We start from the raw sequence: 17,359 nt of genomic DNA on the forward strand, positions 1-17,359 counted from the left end.
TCTGCTCATCAAGGCTGCAATTATTTGATTAAAAATACAGATATCTGTAATATTGTGAAATGTTAATGTCATTTAAAATATTTTTTTTCTATTTGAATATACTTTAAAATATAATTATTTCTAGGGCTGCAAAGTTGAATTTTTAGCATCATTACTCCAGTCTTCAGTGCCACATGATCCTTCAGAAATCATTCTAATATGCTGATTTATTAGTTATTAATTATTAGTTGTGGAACCTGTGATACTTTTTCAGGGTTCTTTGATTAATGAATTGTGAAGCATTTATTTAAAATAGAAAACTTTAACAATAAACACCTGGTTCAACGTTTGGGGTCAGTATTTTTTTCTTTCTTTCTCTCTTCGAAAGGAATTAATACTTTTATTCAGCAAGGATGTGTTAATTTGATAAAAAGTGATAGCAAAGACTTATATTGTTAGAAAATGTTTATATTTTGAATAAATGCTGTTCTTTAAAAAAAAAAAAAAAGATTTAAAAGATCTGACTGTTAGCCAAGGTTATCATACATTAACTAAAACTTTAAAATACAAATTAAGTAATAGGCTATACAACATATATCATAACTTAAAAAAAAGAAATTTAAAATAAACATTAACTAAAAACAATTAAATATATTAATATTAAATATGCACAAAAGCCTCAAGACTCAAATGATATCAGCTAAAAATGTAGGTTGTTTCAGGATGCGGAACAAGTTTTCACATTTTGTTAAAAGAAAAAAAATATACAAACAATAATCATTTAGAACAACATGCGATCATTAAATAATCATAATAAGAGCAGGAACATGTATTAAAGTAAACAGGGTTTACTTGATTTATGTTGAGTGTTTAAATATGGATGGAGATGAAAAATTTAAAAGCTAAAAATTTTAAATTTTAAAATGCTAAATAATCATTTGTATCAACTTATATAGCATGCTACAGATTAAAACAGTTGTTGCATAATGCAAAAAAAAAAAAACAACTGATGTACTGCAATGCACAGTATGAATTATTTCCTAGTCTGTATTCAAAATGAAGCTTTACTACACAAAAAAAAGATTTCTTTATTATTAAAAAACAGTCATGCATTTTATGTCTTCTCAGTAAACGTATGAATGACTGAAGCGTAAAACGTTTGTGCTATTTCACCCCACATCATTTCTCTGCTTTTATGACAGCTGCTTTGAAAGCGCAGACCGAGCGAGGTTCGCTTCACTAAAATGGACCCTTTTCTCCCACTTCTGGGTGGCAGCGAGCCGGGGAAGATAATTTGTTATTATTAGTGAAAGCAGAATTGTGTTTTTACGCTGTTTTCATGTCACACCAAACACTGAATTGCCTTTGGGGCTGAAGCTGCAATAAAGATAAATTAGAAATAGATTGCAGAAACTGTTTCCATCCATAACAGTGACTTTGTTTTATTTCATTTCGGCGGAACACTCACTAGGTTACGTTCCCTCCTCCGCACTTTGGGGCTGGAGGTTTTTCCTCTCGGTACATTGTCACGCTTGCTGCGTGAGCCCTGTGGGCTTCATCAAGAGGCGCTCTGCAGAAATGCTGCGTTTCGCATTAATCAGCTCAGGTAGCGCTGTACCAATTAAACCCGCGCAGCCCAGCTCGCGGATGTAGCTGGAGGGTTTGCCGTCCAGTCTGGGGGACTCTGGCATCGGCACGTGCGACCGGGGTGCTCTCGGCCAATCGGACGCTGGCTCGAGGCACAGGGGGTTCCTCTACAGTCACCTGACCGCGGTGGAGGACGCGAGAGGACACTGGGAAGGACGGTGCGTTTGCGCTCGTCTGGGGAATGGGATAAAAATACTGAGCTGACAAGCCAATTAATCAGCTTTCAGGGCACTGCGGAGTAGAGCATCCTCCAAAGGGCGCCAGGACGCTGTCTCTTTAAGACGAAACCGCTCTGATGCTGATTGGTTTTGCTTTTCGCAAATTAGGAAACACATAAATGCTCCTTTAGTATTTGAACTGCATCTAGTTCCCTACAACATGAATTTTAACTCTAGTAAGGGCCTCAATACACATTGGGACACTGATGGCTCAATGCTGAATGTGCATTAAAACAAAGCTGAACAAAATAGTCTTTTCTGGCATACATATATTACATATGTTTAGACAGACTCCCTTATGTACTACAGTACACAGATATATCTGCATCTAACATGTAAAGTGTTTATGCATTAACACCTTCAAAGATGTACACATATTTTTATAGGTAAAATTGTTCACTTTTTAGATCAGCAGTCTTAGTAGTCAATATATTAATATTTCCATCCAAACATACAAAAATTCATGGAAGCTTGTTAAAAATCTAAAAATGGTGGTTGTGACTTTTTATCTAGGAATTTACAACTTGCAAATAAAACGGGAAATTTAATATATATACACATACAGTCGTGGCCAAACGTTTTGAGAATTACATAAATATTGGAAATTGGAAAAGTTGCTGCTTAAGTTTTTATAATAACAATTTGCATATACTCCAGAATGTTATGAAGACTGATCAGATGAATTGCATAGTCCTTCTTTGCCATGAAAATGAACTTAATCCCGAAAAAAAATTTCCACTGCATTGTTAAGAAGGCTTCAGGGCGTCCAAGAAAGTCCAGCAAGCGCCAGGATGGTCTCCTAAAGAGGATTCAGCTGCGGGATCGGAGTGCCACCAGTGCAGAGCTTGCTCAGGAATGGCAGCAGGCAGGTGTGAGCGCATCTGCACGCACAGTGAGGCCAAGACTTTTGGAAGATGGCCTGGTGTCAAGAAGGGCAGCAAAGAAGCCACTTCTCTCCAAAAAAACCATCAGGGACAGATTGATCTTCTGCAAAAAGTATGGTGAATGGACTACTGAGGACTGGGGCAAAGTCATATTCTCCGATGAAGCCTCTTTCTGATTGTTTGGGGCATCTGGAAAAAGGCTTGTCCGGAGAAGAAAAGGTGAGCGCTACCATCAGTCCTGTGTCATGCCAACAGTAAAGCATCCTGAATGGTCTATTCATGTGTGGGGTTGCTTCTCATCCAAGGGAGTGGGCTCACTCACAATTTTGCCCAAAAACACATCCATGAATAAAGAATGGTACCAAAACACACTCCAACAGCAACTTCTTCCAACAATCCAACAACAGTTTGGTGAAGAACAAAGTTTTTTCAAGCACAATGGAGCACATAAGGCAAAAGTGATAACTAAGTGGCTCGGGGACCAAAACGTTGAAATTTTGGGTCCATGGCCTGGAAACTCCCCAGATCTTAATCCCATAAAGAACTTGTGGTCAATCCTCAAGAGGCGGGTGGACAAACAAAAACCCACTAATTCTGACAAACTCCAAGAAGTGATTATGAAAGAATGGATTGCTATCAGTCAGGATTTGGCCCAGAAGTTGATTGAGAGCATGCCCAGTCGAATTGCAGAGGTCCTGAAAAAGAAGGGCCAACACTGCAAATACTGACTCTTTGCATAAATGTCATGTAATTATCGATAAAAGCCTTTGAAACGTATGATGTGCTTGTAATTATATTTCATTACATCACAGAAACAACTGAAACGAAGATCTAAAAGCAGTTGAGCAGCAAACTTTGTGAAAACTAATATTTGTGTCATTCTCAAAACTTTTGGCCACGACTCTACTTGTCCAAAAAAGGTCCAACAATTTTGAGGTAACTTAGGTAAATCACAATTGTGAGATATAAATTTGTAATTGGAGTTTTTTTTTTCCCTCAGGAAACTAACTTTATATCTCACAATTAATAACTCACAACTAAGTGACAAACTGACAACTCTGAGATTGTGAGTTTATAAACTTGCAATTCTGAGTTTTTGGTAATTGTGACTATTGCACTAATATTGCAATTACGAGGTTGCATCTCGCAATTAATAACTCGAAACTGTAAGATAAATTCGTAATTCTGTGGAAAATCTCTGCAGTTTTTTCTCAGAGTTCACAAATCGTAATTAATAACTCACAACTGTACAATTTAAACTCAAAATTCTAAGAAAAAGTGCAAATTAAGGGATTATAGCTCACAACTGCGAAATATAAACTTGCAATTCTTCATTTCTGGTAATTGCAGATTTTTCTCTCACAATTTAGACTTTTTTTCCCCCCTCACAAATTTGAGTTTACATCTTGCAATTAATAACTCTTAACACCATAACTATACAAATATCAGTGTACTAGTATAATACTTTTAAGTGTACTATTTAAATACTTATTGGGACTAAATTGGCCAACTTTTTAATATATAAAAAAATATAATATACAAATTGAGGGATTATAGTTCACAATTGCGAGATATAAACTTGCAATTCTGCACTTCTAGTAATTACAGATTTTTCTCTCACAATTTAGACTTCTTTCTGTAAAACTGTGAGTTTACATCTTGCAATTCATAACTCAAAATTGTAATATATAAACTCATAACTTAGTAAAAGTCCAAATTGCAAGTTTATAATGCACAATTTCAAGATAAAAATTTGAAATTGCAAGTTTACATCTCGCAATTCTGAATTTTTTTTTCTCAGAATACTGAGCTTGCATTTTGCAATTAATAACTTACAACTGTACAATATAAACTCTCAATTCTAAGAAAAAGTCCAAATTGCATGTTTCTAACTCACAATTGCGAAACATAAACGTGTAATTCTGAGTTTGTGGTAACTGCGACTTCTCTCACAATGCAGATTTTCTTTCTTGCAATTCCAAGTTTACATATCGCAATTAATATCTCATAACTATACAATATAAACTCACAATTCTAAACTTGCAGTTCTGCATTTCAAGCAATTGCGAATACTTATTTTCGCAGTAACTCAAAATTGTAAGATATAAACTTATAATATTAAGGAAAAAAGTCCAAATTGCAAGTTTATAACTCACAATTGCAATATATAAATTTCAAATTCCAAGTCTACATCTCACAATTCTGACATTTTTTTCCTCAGTATACAGAGTTTACATATCGCAATTGATAATTCACAACTGTAGGATATAAATTCAATTCTGAGAAAAAGACCAAATTGAGAGATTATAACTCACAAATGCAAGATATAAACGAGCAATTCTGCATCTCAATTCGGACTTTTGTCCTTGAAAATTCGAGTTTACATCTCACAATTATTAATTCAAAATTGTAAAATAAAAACTCATAATTCTGAGGATAAAAGTCAAATTGCAAGTTCATAACTCATAATTGAGAGATATAAATTTGCAATTGCGAGTTTAAATATTGCAATTCTGATTTTTTTTGTCTCAGAATACAGTTTACATTACACTATAAATAACTGAGAATTATATCTGAGTTTCTAACTCAAAATTGTGAGATATAAACTTGCAATTGAGAGTTTAAATCTTGCAATTGATTTTTTCTCAGAATACAGTTTACATTACACTATTAATAACTCACAATTGTAAAAGAAATAAATTCACAATTTTAAGTTTAGAACTCAAAATTGTGAGATATAAACTTGCAATTCTGAGTTTCTGATCATTTTGACTTTTTAACTCACAACTCAGACTATTTCCCTCAGATATAAATTAGCAATTCAGATTTTACAAATTACATTACACTTAACTCTTTAATTATAACTTTAATGCAATTATAACTTCTCAAAATTTAGTTTATTTCTTACAATTGCAAGATATAAATTTGTAACTATATATATAACCCACAATTATGAGCAACAAACTTGCAAATGTGACTTTACATCTTGCAAATAATTCACAATTCTGACCAAATTGCATGTTTATAATTCACAAAATATTTGTATAATTCACAACTCTCACTTTTTTCCTCAGAATTTTGAATTTATAAATGATTACCTCAGAATTCTGAAGTCTGATTTTATAACCCACAAATGCAAGATATAAATTTACAATTGCAAGTTTACATCAGAGAAAAGTCATAATTGTGAGATATAAATTCACAACTGAGAAAAAAAAAAAACCCACAATTAAAAGCAAGAAACTTGCAAAAATTAGTTTCTCGCAATAACTGTCAATTCTGGCAAAAAAAAAAAAAAAAAAAAAAACTGACAATTGTGACAAAATTACAATTTCGAGTTTATATCTCTAAAATATTAACTCGCAACTGTAAGATATAAACTTGCAGTCCTGACTTTTTTTGCTCCGTATCCGTAATTTTGCAATTAATAACTTGCAATTAGGGCTGGGCAGTATGACGGTATATATCGTTATGAAATGTGTACCGTAAAAGAATTTTTTATTCCGTGTATACCGCGAAATGTAAATAAGACCTGGGCCCTGGCCACAAGATTGTTGCTATATCTTTTTAGACTGATCAGACTTAGTTTATTTATTATTCTTTTTTTTTTTACATGAAAAATTTCCTATAGACTTGCATTGGCTGAGAAAAAATGCCCCCTCTAAAGAAGCAATTCCATTCCACTCAAGAGCAGTGACCTCTTACCTACAAAAAACAAAAACAAAACAAAAGTGAAAGTGAAAAAAAGTGAAAACTTTTGCTTCAGCGCGTATGTACTCACAAAACTAATTTGCACACATTATACCGCCCTTAAAATTAGGCTATAATATTCCAGCGATTTCATTCCATCCACCCATAAGAACACACCAAGAGCTAAATTCAGCTGTTTGTGAGCTGTTTTATTCAAAACCAAAAGCAGATCCTTCATCGCCTACATTCTGTGTACGTGCCCACAAAACTACATCATTTGACCGCCTTTAAAATGTAAATATTCCAGCGATTTCAGTCCATCCACCCATTAGAACACATCAACAGCTAAATTCAGGTGTTTGCTAGCTGCTTTATGTAACACTTAAAGCCTTGCGTCGGCTTTCATGAGAACGTGAGCTGACGGCTCTCGCTCTGGAATGCTGCGAAATGTTACTGTGGTTCATAATGCTAATGTTGTCCACAAGAGGGGGCCACAGGATAACAGATCTCAAATCAAAGACTTTTTTTTACAGTGTTTCATTTAGGAGCCAGAACTCGGACACACAAGTGCTCTGGCTCTTTTGCCCCAAGGCTGCCCAGGTTGGCTCTCCAAGCCAACATTTAAAGTTTGTTATCGAACTTTAGCTTCTAGCTTATTATATAAAGCCCTTTTGTACATTTTCTGGAATAACTACCTATATAAAAAACTATATCGTGAAAGATATTGTTACCGTGAAATAAAATTTCTCATACCGTGAAATAAAATTTTGGTCATACCGCCCAGCCCTACTTGCAGTTCAGACTTTTTTCTCAGAATTTAGTATCGCGCAATTGCAAGTTAATAATTCACAATTCATGAGATAGAAACATGCAACATTGAATGTACATCTCACAAATAATAACTAACAATTGTGAGATATAAACTTGGCTGATAAAGTCCCAATTACCTTTTTCGTATTTTTATTCCATGGCAGAAACAATCTTGCATAGAAATGTACATGCACACAGAATAGCTATGAATATAGATGAGCGGATAGATGTTACTAGTACAGTGGCATTATGAAATATGCACTCGTCCTCCATTTCTGATGACTTGAGAGACGGAAGAAGACATGACAAGCTCTCTGGTAAGTGAATATAATGAGCAGCTGATGCTTGCTGGTTTTTATGGTGTATTTCGTCTCTAGGAAGTGAACGTCTGAGTGCACCGAAGCCATTCTGACAATGGGACTCCCCTAGAATGATTCCCTCAGCAGTGCACTTACTGCAGAGCAGGACGGAGCTATAAGACACTCAAAGTAATTCACCTACAGTCAAGCTAGCCTTTTGGAAAAGCAGTGAACTACAATACAAGCTACTGACAGAGCAAACACAGCAGGATTTATCTGTCACAAAACAGAGAGATGCAGTGAACAGCATTCATATGGCACAATTCACACTCAAAACTATAAAACAACATTTCTATAATGTCACAGTGGCAGCATTTGGATCATTTCTGTAAAATAATTAGAAAAAAAAGTCAAAAATTGCCATGGGGCGACTACAGGCCAGCGTGCTTTACTACCTGTTTGCTGGGCTGTAAACCTTCTCATAAGGAAACAGACAAAATTACGATGGATAGATTTTTTTTTTAATGTAAAATATTATAGTTAACATTTCTCCTTATACTCAAATATATATACACTTTATAATTAAAATTTATATTACTACTGACATAATACAAATATTTTATATAAATTAAATGGCACAATTACAATTAATATTTTGCTTAAATAACTATCTATATAATATATAACAATATCATATAATAAAATATATTATATATAATAGAAATATTAAATAAAACATTCATATAATGGAAGTATTATATAGTAAAAAATAATTTACCTTAAAAATAAAGTATTATAATTAATATTTCCATTTGTATGTGAATATAACAAAACTTTTATACAATATAATAAATATATCATAGTAATTATTTCTTAAATAAGCTATATACTATATATAGTAAATCATATAAAGGGAATTATATATGTAAATATTTATATAATGAAAATATTATTTTAAAAATAATGAATAACAATTGTATATATATATATATATGTATGTGTATATATATGCATGTGTATGTGTGTAAAATATTATAATTAACATTTCTCCTAATACTAAAATAAATATACTTCATAATTAAAATATACGTACTACTAATAAACACAAACACTTATATAATACAGTAATTATATAAAATTAAATTAATACAATTACAATTAATATTTGCTTAAATAACATTAATATAATATACAACAATATCATAATAAAATATATAATATATAATAAAAATATTAAATAAAACATTCACGTAATGAAAATATTTTATAGCAAAACAATTTACCTTACAAATAAAGTATTATAATATTCCCATTTGTATGTGAAAATATAATTAAAAACTTTTATACAATATATTGAACATATAGTAAAACAATTATTTCATAATTAAGCTATATAATATAAACATAGTAAAATATTATAATTAACATTTCCTTTTATATATGGAAAATATATTAAATATATAATGAAACACATTTAAAATAAATAAAAAATACTATTACTATTAGTTTATTACAATTAATATTACCATTTATGTGTGAAAAAATAAGTCAATGAAACATTTATACAATATAATGAATATATCATAGTAAAACAATATTTTTCCATCTTCATATTGTATAGTCCATATATAAATAAATAGGCTACATAACAAATCAGTAAAATATAATATTCCCCTTTATATGAAACTATAAACACTAATATATATATATATTTATAAATATAAATATATATATAAAACATTATTAATTACAATAATTAATAACAAGCTTATGTTTATTTTATAAGGTAAATATTGTTTTACTATTTACTACTAACCAATAAAACATTTATATTATTTTAAACAAATAATAATAATAATGAAATAACAGCAAAAAAAAAAACATAAATAAATGATTATAATTAATATTTGCATATATTTGTGAAAATATAGCTTATATTTCATAAATAAATAATAGTAAACTACTACTGATATAGGAATAGCTACTGTTGAACTGTTTGAAAATGTACATATACTAGTAACATCACTAGTTTAACTTTACAAAACTGACCTTAAGTCATAATTTTAATCTTATCCAACATAAAATTAACTGTTTCAGAGTCACACATACATTACTAAAAAGCTTGTGAGACTGGATTCTCATATACTTATTACCTCCTCAAAGGCACCATTTGACAGCCCTAGAAGTGTCTGACTCCCCGGAAGCCGCATTTACTACTGACCCGGGACAGCTGGATTGAGACACACCCTTGGACTCCCATCCATCAGTTTGTGTCCCTCCCTTCTTTATATTCTGAGCCGAATGGCTCTTCACTGTCACAGAGTGCAGCTGATGGGGGAAATCTTAAGCACTGCTCAAGTACTGGCTGAAATCAATCACCTGTTTCACATTCAGGGGGAATTTTAAGAAGGGAGGGAAAAACCGACAGCCGGGGCTGAAAAATCCAGCGCTGCCGCTTGCGTTTCCATCGCGGCGTCTCCCCTGTCAGCGGCGCTCCCCGAACAAGCCCCTGAAATAAATGAAAGCAGTTCCACTCTGCTGACTGTTGGCGCCTCTATTCCCAGGCTTGATTTAGTGCCACTTTTTTCTTAATGGACTGTTTGTGAGACTGGCTTCGGGAGCGGAGCGGACCCGCACCAACCCACCAATCACCACACACCGCAACAGGAAAGGTTCTGCTGACCTCCGAGACGCTTCACGACGCCAGCTAAACACACAGCGTTTGTTAGCGCTCCGTAGCGCTTACCGCAGGGGAACGTTATTAGCATGAAATGACACATATGATTACTGTTCTTTTCTTTTAGCTCGCTGCTGCTGGCTCTTTCTCAAACTACCAATTACTACTGCTTCCAGCGCAGTAGGGCGGTGTAGTGGTTCAATCTCAGGGTCGGTAAACGGAAGGTTGTTGGTTTGATTCCTACAAGTAAAAACAATCATTATTGCGCCCTTGAACTCTTACAACAACTCATTTTGGCTAAATGACAGAAAGAGAACATTAAAGGGGTCATCGGATGCCCATTTTCCCCAGGTTCATATGATTCTTTAGGGTCTTAATGACGTCTATAATATACTTTGGTTAAAAATTCTCAATAGTAGTGTAAAAAAACACCATTTTACCTTGTCAAAATCAGCTCTGCAAAAAATCAACTCATTTTATTGCATGGTCCTTTAAATGCAAATGAGCTCTGCTCGCCCCGCCCCTCTCTGCTGTGGGATTATGAGCCGTAATGTTTACTTTAGCTGCATTTAGCAGCAAAACTTGCTAACCAACACATTATTAAGAAAGGCCGTTTGTAAAGATGCATAAAAAACCCTTATACTCACTACTGCTGTGGGTGAAGCTGCATCAGGAATGATTTGACGAACATAGACGCATACGTAGATCGGGATCAGCGCTTTCCTTTCAAAAACGAAAGTAACGCTAATCCTCTGCGTCTTCAGATGTCAGGAGTAAATGACTGCTATGTTTATTACTAAATCGAACAACAGAACACCTCAATCGCTCAATCGGAGACATTCTTGTCTTCCCCTGCACCCGAGTCACACAATGGTGATCAGAGTCGGAATGTTTCAGCTCGGTGAGGGCGGGTCTAAGGCACTCATGTCAATCAACTATTGTGGGAGAGGCCTCTGTCTGTGTGTCATCACACCGACAAGAAGCTGATTTTAATAGGGATATTACTTTTAAAGATTAAAAAAGTACCACTGGCTGGATTTGTATCATTGTAGGGTGGTTGTGTACAAAAACTGCCAACACACATTCATGTTCAAACAACATGTAAAAGTGAGTTTTGCATCCGATGACCCCTATTTTTTGCTTGATGGTTGTTTCTCGTATGATTCGTTAATGCTAAAAATATTTGAGATTAAAAAATGAAACTTCTTCAAAAGAGTTTTGTCTGTTAAAACATTTATCATGTCCTGGAATGAAAATCTGATCAAGGCCTTGATCAACCTTCAAAAGGATTCTGGTATAATGAGATGCTGTGGACGTTTGATATTGTGTGTGATGGTAATGACATTTCCCACTTTTCGGGAAAAAAAGCCTTGGACATGCACAACAGGGTGTCTAGAACTGAACTACTGTTGAACTTATAGACATCAAATGTGAACTAAAAATCTCATATTTAGCATCACAGTAATGAAAAAAGGTGCATTAAAAATGTTTAAATTGCTTGTATTTATTTTTTTAATGCATGCATTTATGCTTGAATTGAATTTTTAAAAAAAGCACATGTCCAAAAAAACTGTACATTTACACACACACACACACACACACACACACACACACACACACACACACACACACACACACACACACACACACACACACACACACACACACACACACACACACACACACACACACACACACACACAGATCTCTTTGAAGAATTTCAGTCAGGTTTCAGGCCCCACCATAGCACAGAAACTGTCAATCACAAATGACTTGCTTCGTGCGTCAGATCAAGGTTGCGTCTCATTGCTAGTTTTACTTGATCTTACTGCTGTGTTCGACACTATAGATCATGACATACTCATAGATTGATTACAAAACTATACAGGTATTCAAGGGCAGACTTTAGGATGGTTCAGATCATACCTGTCCGATCGCTACCACTTTGTTTATTTAAATGGGGAGTCATTGCCGTTATAACCAGTAAAGTATGGAGTGCCACAAGGATCTGTCCTAGGTCCTCTGCTATTTTCAATTTACATGTTACCCCATGGTAATATTATTAGGAAATATGGGATTAGTTTCCATTGTTATGCTGATGATATTCAACTATATGTTTCAACAAGACCAGTTGAAACTTCTAACTTATCAAAGCTAACAGAGTGTGTTAAAAATGTAAAAGACTGGATGACCAATAATTTTCTATTATTAAATTCAGATAAGACCGAGATATTACTTATTGGACCAAAAAAACAGTACACAGAACCTCTTAAACTGCAATTTGCAACTAGACGGATGTACTATTATTTCCTCTACAGTCAAAAATCTGGGTGTTATATTAGACAGCAACCTGTCTTTTGAAAATCATATTTCTCATGTTACAAAAACAGCATTCTTCCACCTTAGAAACACTGCCAAGCTACAGAACATGTTACCTGTTTCTGATGCTAAAAAGTTAGTTCATGCATTCATGACGTCTAGACTGAACTATTGCAATGCACTATTAGGTGGCTGTCCTGCATCTTCAATTAACAAGCTACAGGTAGTCCAAAATGCAGCTGCTAGAGTCCTTACCAGGTCAAGAAAATATGATCATATTACCCCAATTTTACAGTCTCTGCACTGGCTACCTATTAGGTTCCATATCACTTACGAAATATTACTTCTTACCTATAAGGCCCTTAATGGTTCAGCTCCTGCATACCTAACTAGTCTTCTACCACGCTACAATCCATCACGCAAAACTCTGGACTTTTGGTAGTACCTAGGATAGCAAAGTCCACTAAAGGAGGGAGAGCCTTTTCACATTTGGCTCCAAAACTCTGGAATAGCCTCCCTGATAATGTTCGGGGTTCAGACACACTCTCTATGTTTAAATCTAGATTAAAGACTCATCTCTTTAGCCAAGCATTCACATAATGCATCTCATAACCTTGTACTTCAGTTACATCTGATCAAATGGACATCAACATTCTTCAGTTTGGGCTAAACACATAATTTTTGCTTGGTTGGAACAGCAGCTAAGCTAATTATTTCTCTATTTGTTTCTCTGTTTCTGCCACGGGATTGCCATCCCGTGGTAACTAGGAATTACACAAGATTCTGTCTGGATTCAGAATACCCGAGAAGGGATGATGCCAACCCCTCAGTGGACCTCAGATGATGCCAGCCCTGAAACAACATACAGCACTACAAAACTTTGCTACATGTTTGATTGCAACACATAATAATAATGTGTGTGTGTGTGTGTGTGTGTGTGTGTGTGTGTGTGTGTGTGTGTGTGTGTGTGTGGGTGTGTGTGTGTGTGTGCGCGCGCGCGCGTGTGTGTGCTTCAATTATTTAAAGAAAATGCATTAAACCCTGCTTACATAGCTTTAAATAATAAAAAAGTAATTAAATAATAATAAACAACTGATCTGTGCATACATTTAAGAAAACACAAAGCCATGCTTACATAGCATTTAAAAAAAAAATGCAGCAAAAAATCAGTGCTTAAATTGCATATTTAAAAGCCAAAAATTTTACTTTAGTTTGAAAAATTGCCTAAATTGCATTTAAAAAGACGAACAAAATAGCACAAGTACATATTTAAATTGCATTAAAGAACAAATGCATGCTTAAATAGCATATTTAAAAAAAATGCACAAAACCATACTTAAAATGCAAAAAAGTACATGCACAAAAGTTGCTTAAGTTGCCTCTTTTTTAATCTGTACTGTACCTAAATTATGTTTTATATTTTTATAAATCTCTGCATAAATTGTTTAACCGAGAATACACAAAATCATGCTTTAAAAAGCCAGAAAGCCGCAGAAAAAAAAAATGTTTAAATTGCATTTTTTAAAAGCACAAATTTGTACTCAAGTTTAAAAGAAAATGCCTAAATTGCACTAAAAAGTGCTTAGATTGCATTCAAATATGTAATTAAATTGTATATAAAAAATCTGTGCTTAAACTGAATTAAAGAACAAATCCATGCTTAAATAACATGTTTTTAAAAATGCACAAAACCTTACTTAAATTGCAAAAAAAAAAGCTGGAAAAGAAATTTAAATAAATAAAGAAATTAAAAAAAAGTTTTAATTGCATTTTTAAATGCACACATTCTTTGTTAAATTGCACAAAAAAAAAAAAAAAAAAAAACATCATGCTCCAATTGCAAAAAAAAAAAGAGGCCAGAAAAGTTCCCCTAATTGCCGAACCACCCATTTGTGTCCTAGTGTTTCTCTTGGCACATGTGTTATTGCCTTAACAGTTAATTTGTGTCCTTTGGTAATTGCCATTAACACAACAAATGCTCCTTCTTGTAAGTCTCTTTGGCTGGAAAGGGGCTGCCAAAAACACAAACGTAAATGTAAATAACAAAATTCAATTAGCATCTAGCTCGAGCGTGTACCGTGGTTCTCGGTGTTTACTCTGGTAAGCTGCTCCAGTCTGGGCGGCTGCCAGAGCTGCTTAATTGCACAGGGATCGTTTTGAGTAATTAGGCAATCGGAATATCCACTAGTTTTAAATAAGGCAAAGGACTAATCTCAGCCGGCAGCCCGCGCTCTGACAGAGGAGATGCAGGATCGCTAGAGTCCCGCGAGAGCCGTTTTAAAGGCCTGCCACCGAGAACTGTTTGTTTTGAGCGATGTGAGTCTTACAGCCTCGTGTGTTATCAGCTGACGCATGACGCCACTGGTTTGGTAGTGACACACATTCACAGCTTTATTCAAACAACTCACGCTCTGCAAGCTAACACAGTTTAGTGTCCTCTGTGGATCCAATATTTCCAGATATGCATTCCTGAGGGACATGATGGCATCTTTCCATATGTCCGTCCACATACTCGAGGGAGATAGAGAATGAGATAGAGACTGCGCCTGCTGATTGTGTCTTTTAAAGGAAATTCAGTTGAAACCAGGTGCTAAATAGCACAACGTCAACATTAGCAGTTAAATAATGCTGATATTCTTGAAAAAATAAGTCTTATTTACATAGAAAGATGGTGTGTTTGCACTGAAAAAAACTGATCAGGTCTTCAGTACTCCGGTTGAAGTTACCGCATGCAACCATTTAGCCAATTTTCCGCTCAGTCTGCCAGTGATTGAAGACAGATGCTATTTTTTTTCCTCAATAAAGCTTATAATACCTAGAATAATTTTTTCCCACAACAAAGCTTCTAAAAACCCGATATCAGAAACTTTTTTCCAAAACAAAAGCTTATAAAAGCCAGCATCAGACACTGTTTTTGCACAATAATGTTTATAAAACCCAGAATCAGAAGCTATTTTTTCACAGTAAAGTAAAAAAAAAGGAATTGGAAAGAATTTTTTTCCACAATAAAGTTTCTAAAACCTGGAATCTGAATCACTTTTTACACAATAAAGCTTCTAAAACCTAGAATTGATGCTTATAAAAGCCAGAATCAGGCCCGATTTTTTTACACAATGAAGCCTATAAAAGCCTGAATCAGTGCTATTATTTCCACAGTAAAGCTAAAACCAGGAATTTGATTTTTTTTTCTAAGTTTCTAAAACCTGCAAATGGAATCACATCTTTTACAATGAAGCTTCTAAAACCTGGAATCAGAATGACTTTCCACAATAAAGCTTCTAAAACCCAGAATCGATGCTCTTTTTTTCCCCTCTCTCTCTCTCTTCTTCACAGAGCTTATAAAAGCCAGGTCAGGCACAATTTTTTACACAATGAAGTCTGTAATAGCCAGAACAGATGCTGTTCCTTCCACAATAAAGCTAAAACCAGGAATCAGAATTTTTTTCCCCACAAAGATTCTAAAACCTGGAAATTGAATCGTTTTTCTACAATAAAGTTTCTAAAACCTGGAATCAGAATCACTTTTTACACAAAAAAGCTTCTAAATCAAAGCTCTTTTTTCACAAAGCTTATAAAAGCCAGAATCAGGCACAATTTTTTCCACGATAAAGTTAAAACCAGGAATTTAAATATTTTTTTCTAAAACCTGGAAATAGAATCACATTTACACAAAAAAACTTCTAAAACCTGAAATCAATGCTTTTTTTTTCACAAAGTTTATAAAAGCCACAATCGGGCACATTTTTTGCCACAATAAAGCCTATAAAAACCAGATGCTATTTTTTCCACAATAAAGTTAAAACGCAGAATCAGAATGACTTTTTCCACAACAAAAGTTTCTAAAACCTGGAATTTATGCTCTTTTTCACAAAGCTTATAAAAGGCAAAATCAGGCATGATTTTTTCCACAATAAAGCCAGAATCAGGTGCTATTTTTATACAATAAAGCTAAAACCAGGAATTGGAACAATTTTTTTCCCCACAAAGTTTCTAAAACCCAGAATCAGAATTTTTCCACAATAAAATTTCCAAAACCTGGAATCATAATGACTTTCCACAAAAAAGTTTCTAAAACATGGAATCTGAATCATTTTTTTCCCCCCACAAAGCTTTTAAAACCCGGAATCATAAACACTTTTTCCAGAAAAAGTTTTTAAAATCTAGAATCAGAATCACTTTTTACACATAACCCAAAATGCTCTTTTTTCACAAAGCTTATAAAAGCCACAATCAGGCACAGTTTTTTCCACAATAAAGTTAAAACCAGGAATTTAAATGCTTTTTTCCACAAAGTTTCTAAAACCCGGAATCAGAATCACTTTTTACACAAAGCTTCTAAAACCCAGAATCTATGCTCTTTCTTTCACAAAGCTTATAAAAGGCAAAATCAGGCATGATTTTTTCCACAATGAAGCCAGAATCAGGTGCTATTTTTTTTTACAATAAAGCTAAAACCAGGAATTTGGAATGATTTTAAGTTTCTAAAACCCCGAATCAGAATTTTTCCACAATAAAATTTCCAAAACCTGGAATCATAATGACTTTCCACAAAAAAAAGTTTCTAAAACATGGAATCTGAATCAATTTTTTTTTCCACAAAGCTTTTAAAACCCGGAATCATAAACACTTTTTCCAGAAAAAGTTTTTACAATCTAGAATCAGAATCACTTTTAACACAAAAAGGCTTCTAAAACCCAAAATCAATGCTCTTTTTTCACAAAGCTTATAAAAGCCAGAATCGGGCATAGTTTTTTCCACAATAAAGTTAAAACCAGGAATTTAAATGCTTTTTTCCACAAAGTTTCGCAATAAAGCTTCTAAAACCTAGAATTGATG

The sequence above is a fragment of the Garra rufa genome, chromosome 17 (genome assembly GCF_049309525.1).
Source record: "Garra rufa chromosome 17, GarRuf1.0, whole genome shotgun sequence".
Lineage (NCBI taxonomy): Eukaryota > Metazoa > Chordata > Actinopteri > Cypriniformes > Cyprinidae > Garra > Garra rufa.